General features: G+C 37.2%; 1 long non-coding RNA gene across 1 annotated transcript; it reads left to right on the forward strand.

Annotated features, from left to right (window-relative positions):
* The first annotated feature begins 816 nt into the window (after positions 1–816).
* On the forward strand, positions 817–6,040 carry LOC115453391. Its single transcript, XR_003939562.1, has 3 exons — positions 817–922; positions 4,919–5,042; positions 5,542–6,040. It is a non-coding gene; the product is annotated as an uncharacterized LOC115453391 (long non-coding RNA).
* Positions 6,041–6,642: the final 602 nt, after the last annotated feature.

Here is a 6,642-nt window from a genome sequence, read left to right on the forward strand (position 1 = left end):
CTCAAACACCGGCACCATGCCGTGCCATGTGTAACGTCAGGTCAGTGCCAAAAGATAACTCCGAGCTCCACACCGAGCCCTCACGTCTGACCTGATAATATGTCCTATCATAATCTTAAAGTACCAGCGTGCTAACAAATTGAATTAGGTTTAAATATAGTTTTCAGTAGTTTCTTATGTTTACGCGTAAGTTAGACATTAAAATTAAACTATTTTTCGGATTTTATATTTTAATTTTCTCCCGACGTTTCGAACACTGCAGCTTTCGTAATCACGGGGCGGACTGAGGTATTGGCCATCGGAAAAGTCAAAGTTACAATATCTACTTACATATTACAATTATACAACTTTTTAAATTTTTTAGTTGTTGGTGGTCCGATATACGCAGAATAAGCTCACAGTGCCATGAAATTACTATTAATTTTAATATGGTTTTTAGTTTGAAATCTGATTCGGGTTTAGTTTTTACTAACAGAAGAGTATATTTTATATACGCCTGGATAGTGACCACCGTATACAAGGTGTTAAAACCCGCCATAGTATCCCACGTAAGTGTGCCGCGTTTCTGGGTCAGCCTGTGTGTATCCGATTCCAACAGGCCGGCATAATTGCGGCGACTGTCGAGGGGTAATCATCTCTCGTCAGTCGATATTCTATTGGAGCCTTCCACTTACCATCAGGTGCAGTGGGGTCACGATGCCGTGGGCGTATAAGAAAACAATGAAAAGTTATACAATATTTTAATTATTTATTAAAGAGGTTTCTATGTCTAATCAGGTTAAAAAAAATATTGATCCAAACGTGACAATGACAAAATCTGTCATGAGATCAATCACTGTCAGCCACAATGCACAACAATTAAATTCATAAAAAAAATGTCATCACCTTATCAGAAAGAACATCCACTGTCGTGTCGAAATTGGTAAATATCAACATATATTAATTCGGCTTTGATATTGATACTGGTAATTGGTCTCTCATATGTGAGAGTCCGCCTGGGTAGGTATGCAATGTTTATTTCTGCCGCCAAGAAGCAATGTGTAGTCACTGTTGTGTTCCGGTTTGAAGAACGTTGTAACTACTGGACATAATTAGACTTAATATCTCATGTCTCAGGATGGCGAGCGCAGTGGAATATCAAACAATACTTTGTAATTCTACCGTTTATATGCGGTCGTATCGCTTACCATCAGACGAAAGGCAGGCTCGTCTTGTCATTCAAAGCAATAAAAAAAACTGAAAATTTTATTAGAAATTAGTTTGTCCATTGCTTTAAGGTACTTTTATCCCACGAACTTGACTGAGCAAAGCCGCGGTGTATAGCTAGTCATCTAACAACCAGTTTTATCGACCTAATATAATTAATATCACCGACGTAACACTAATTTTTCCTGACAAAAAATTCCCGGCTAATAAATAGTTTCCCGAAAAAATGTTAAGGTTTCCCCGGGGAGTCATAGTAAACTTCTAACGAGTATCAAATTCCGCACGTGCCCGCGATACTTATTTAGGACATTACCAAAACCTAGGGTCCCTGGACAGACATCTGAAAATGTATCAAACAATAATATCGTCAAAGGCGTAAATTGGTTCTGTTCCGAAATTTGGAACAAATATATTGTGTTTACCATGGAAATTGCTATTTCATTGCAGTATTATATAAGTTGTGGTAGAAGAAATGATTTATTTACTGTAACAGGAAGTCAATGAATGTTAAATATATTAAATATTATATTATGATTGTTCAACATTGCGTAACTAAATTAAGCCACATACTTATTTCCTCCGCTTTTAAGCGACGATAGCCTAGTTGGGTGTGGAACGGACTGCCGAGACGAATGTCCACAGGTTCAAAACCCAAGGGCACGCACCTCGAACTTTTCTAAAATTATGTGTTTTCTTTGTGAATTATCGTTTACTTTAACGGTGAAGGAAAACATGGTAAAGAAACCTGCATACCATAAAAGTGCTCTATAGGCATTTTGAGGGCGTGTGAAGTCTTCCAATCCGCACTTGGCCAGCGTGGTTGATTAAAGCGTAATCCCTCTCAGTAGTAGAAGAGGTCCGTGCCTGCCAGTGGGACAGTATATACAGGGCTTATGTTATATTTATATACCTAGTCTTGCCATAAATATTGTAATAAAGAAAAAAGAAAATTGTTAACTGCAAATAACATTTATTACTTTTACAGTGTGTCAGTTTAATACATAAATATAAAACAATTAAAAATATAAAAAGCTTATTCGAAGTGGTCTCCATTGGCTGCAATACAGTCCTTTAAACGATGAGGCCAGTTATCAATAGAAGCACGCACTCTTTCCATGGGAAAATTCTTCACTGCCAATCGTATAGATTGTTTTAGGGACTCCAAATTATCATGGCGTTTAGAGCAAGCTGTACTCTCTAAAACTGACCACAAATCATAATCCAGCGGATTAAGATCGGGACTAGACGACGGCCAGTCTTCAGCTCTGATGAAGTCCGAAACGTTCGATTCCAACCAAGACTGCGTGGACCGAGCTTTATGACCCGGCGCCGAGTCTTGCTGGAAGGACCATACTTGGTTATTGAACATGGTGATGTTAAGGGGCTTAACTACCTTCTCAAGAATGGTATCTTGATACACTTGTGCCGATGTTTTGATACCTTTTTCACAAAAATATGGCTCAGTCACTCCTTCATAGCTAACACCCCACCAAACCATCACTGAAGTCGGATAATGTCCACGTTGCACTCTGTCGACTAATTGGGAAGCTTCCTTAGAGCTTTGAGCATAAATACGGTCATTTTGTTTGTTAAAATGTTGCTCAATTGTAAAAATTTTCTCATCCGTAAACAAAATTTTTCTGTGACCTCCCTTTGCGTACCGCTTCAGTAGTTGTTTCGATTTTACCACCCTATTCTTCTTTAAATTATCAGTTAAGAAATGGCCAGTGCGTCTCTTATAGGCTGCAAGTCCTAAGTCATCTTTTTAAAAATACGCGACATGGTTCTAGGTGCTATCTTCATTTCCCGAGATAAAATCTTTTGCTTTCGGACAGGATTTCTTCGAATTCTTTCCCTTACTGCTTTGACCACCTTTTTCGTACGAACACTACGTGGACGGCCAGATCTTTTTCTGTCACAAACAGAGGAGGTCTCATTGTACCTATTAATAGCCCGGTACACAAACATTTTACTAATACCAAGTGTATGGAGAGTTTTAAAAATTGCATTTGGCTCCATACCTACTTTGTGTAATGCTATCACAGCGATTCGGTTCTCTTTATCACCCCACACCATTTTAATATCGCAAAATATTTTACAATGTATTGGCGCCAAAATGAGAAAACACAATGAACAATCGTATAAAAATGACAGATTCGAAATTCAAATGTAATATTTTTTTATAATTAAGTGTAACAGTATTTATGGCCAGACTAAGTATAAGTATGTCCTTGAAAATAACACCACAATAAGTTACTCGAACGGTAGATGTTATATAAGAAAAAGTAAGTTTCAAGTAAATTTTATATAAATCAAAAGCTATTCAAACTAATACGCTGCGCCACGACTAAAAACATAATTGCTCGCCGCATGATCATACTTTCAGTCAGAAAAACACTCACGCACACGCCATATTCGCATTAAACTACAAAATGATCCAAAAATGAAACCGGAATTTTTGTTGAAAATATTCGTTATTCGTGAATCATTTTTGGCACAATGTTAGTAGATATTTCATTTATTAACGCAATGTCAATATGACCCTGTATTTGTATTTAACCTGCGGAAATTAACAGAATTGGACCACACATTGAAATCAATGTTTAAATTTTTACTTTGTACAACACCGCTTTAGTACTGCTCGTAACTTTTACCATATTATGTATAAATAAATAAAATATTATTTATTGATAATACGTTATTATCGCCGCTGAAAAACAACTGTTCATTGATCACTGTTGGATCTGTCTTCTCTCAGTCTCAGTAGCGACCCTAAACATCTCGAGGCCCTAGGCGAAAGCAAAAAAAAACATGCGAGGCCCCGGGCGGAACAAAAAATGTTCCCCGGTTTCAATAGTTTCGTGAGTAAGTTCGTAAAAAGGTCCTCCAAGGCAACACGGGAGGCCCCGGGCGGTTAGCCGGTTCGCGTTCCCCTAAGGCCGCATCTGAATTCCATTTAAATGTCAACCATATACCAAGGATCTTAAGGACACAATCGATGAATGTCATGATAATCACTTACAACTAATTAAGCAATATACTCTGTTACGACTTCTTATAAGAATGGGGTGCCATGGTTGCTAAGCCGGGGGATCCCTTGTACACCGTTAGCAGAGTACCTCCGAAAATAACCATGGTGCCCCAAAAAAAAAGACAAAAAATTTCTAAACATTTCCGACTAATGTTTTTGATCATTTTACGACCATTTTTCTAGCACATAATAATTTTTAATAGCAATATGACATCACTGCAGTGGTAGGTGTCGTGGGTTCCAATAAAATATCGAGTGACGAGAGATGATGCCGGCCTGTTAGAACCGGATATACACAGGCTGATCCCGGAACGCGACACACGTGGGCCACTATGGCGGATTTAAATATCTGGTGGTCGCTATTCGGGCGGATATATAATATCCTATAACTAGCAAAATTACTGTTTTCCAACCTACCTTTCATTCACTTACCATAATTCTCTATGTACCTCCTTAAGGTTGACTGATAGAGAATTCCTACGGCATTTAGTGCGCCGATATACATATGTATATAAAGTACTAAATAAATAAAGAAAATCTCATTATTAGGAATACTCATTATGTCGGGGATAGAACAAGCAAACGAACGAGTGTGTGTGATTCAGTGATGTGTCTGAGCATGCCGATCGACCAATTCTGCTCACGTATGGTTGCTTAATGTGTGCCATTATAATCATCTAGATCCAGCAGAAGCCGCACTCTATGGAATGGAGGTTCTACGGGCCCCTGCTGCTGGCCGTGGTGATGTTCCTGTTGGTGGGCACCATCATAGAGAGGAGGATCGAGATCGCCATACGACGTATCAGTAAGTATGTGCACGTATATGAGCTCTGAATTAAATTAAATGCATAGTAACCAGTGCAACTACTGGACATAATAAGAGTTATCATTTCATGTCTCAGGATGGCGAGCGCAGTGGAATAGGAAAAAATATTTTGTAATTCAAGGTGTTGGATGGTGTTTGTATGGGCATTTGTATCGCTTACCGTCAGGAAAAAATATTTTTGTTTTGAATATTCCATTTATCGAAGCAAGCTATAGGCTATGCAATATCACCCTATGACCAAAAGGGGCGAAGAATCAGTGAAAAATGTTGCAATACCTAAAATGGCTCCTAATTATAGCATCATGGCTAAACCCAAAAGCAAACTTGCTTTGCTTTTACTTCTTGCTTTTCTATACTGGCCCGACACTACCTCCACTGAAACTGACCCCCACTACCTCTGTAAAGTCCAGATGGTTTTCCCTCGCCAGTCTAAACAATTATGCCGGCCTTTTTATTATTAGATTTTGTTTTGTTTCAGTGGAGCAGCGCCGAGTGATGCTTCAAGAAGCTGAACACGCAAACCATGACGTAACAAACGCCACAACGATGACGTCATCACAGCGTAATGTGGCTGCTTGCAGAACACAAAGCAGTCCTACAGTAAACAATCAACAAAAAGTTTTAAAGACTTAGACAAGATGAGAATTACTTTTGAAATTTACTTACACATATTATGATGTCTAAGTTTGCTAACAAAAAAACAATATCATGAAAGCAGCTTAAATTTAAATGATACAATGTTTGCTGCTTCTGTTGTTAAAATCAATTCGACAAACTACTTGAAGATCAAAAGTTGGGTGACCAAGAAAGTAGCTTCGAAAATTATGAGCATTTCATAATCCCTTGATTTTGAACTATTTAAATAAAATGGTGAACTCTCAATTTATGGTCAAACAATTTTCGTAAGATTCTTGTGAATAGATTAATAGTTCTTGACTTAAAGATAATTCAGTAAACGTCTTGAAACTTAATGATAACTCAGAGCATGTTTTATTAACAAAACACTTAAAGAAAGTGTTGGAATGTTAAATTTATAGGTGCAGATTAAATTTTAAAAATATAAACTCGAAGCCAAAATCTCAACGAATCGAAAATTAATGACCAAAATACTAACCCACTTTATATAATAATTTCACAAAGCTGCAGAGCTAAAATATAACAAGTTATAAAAGCTAATGAAACGACATTAATGTCCTGTTTAGTTTGACCATTAAAATAGCGAGAATTTATAATATAAGCTAATGGAACGCATTAATAACAATCACAGAGTTTTGTTTCAATGCTCTGTTCAACTTAAAACATTCGTTCAGAATTGGAGCAGTTTTCGAGAATAATGCGTTTAAACAAAATGTCAATTAAACAAAATAGATCTTAAGTGCTTTACAGGGTCTTTTGACAATGCGTTACTAAATGAGACCACATACTTATGTTCTTGAAATATCACTACAATAAGTGACTCGAATCGTAGATGTAAAATAAAACACGTGCTTCAAACAAAATATTTATCAAAAAAATTACAAGCCCCAATGCCACTACTATTACATGAAAAGAATTTGTCAGAGCGGCAACATTATACTTA

This window comes from Manduca sexta, chromosome 13 (genome assembly GCF_014839805.1).
Source record: "Manduca sexta isolate Smith_Timp_Sample1 chromosome 13, JHU_Msex_v1.0, whole genome shotgun sequence".
NCBI classification, from domain to species: Eukaryota; Metazoa; Arthropoda; class Insecta; order Lepidoptera; family Sphingidae; genus Manduca; species Manduca sexta.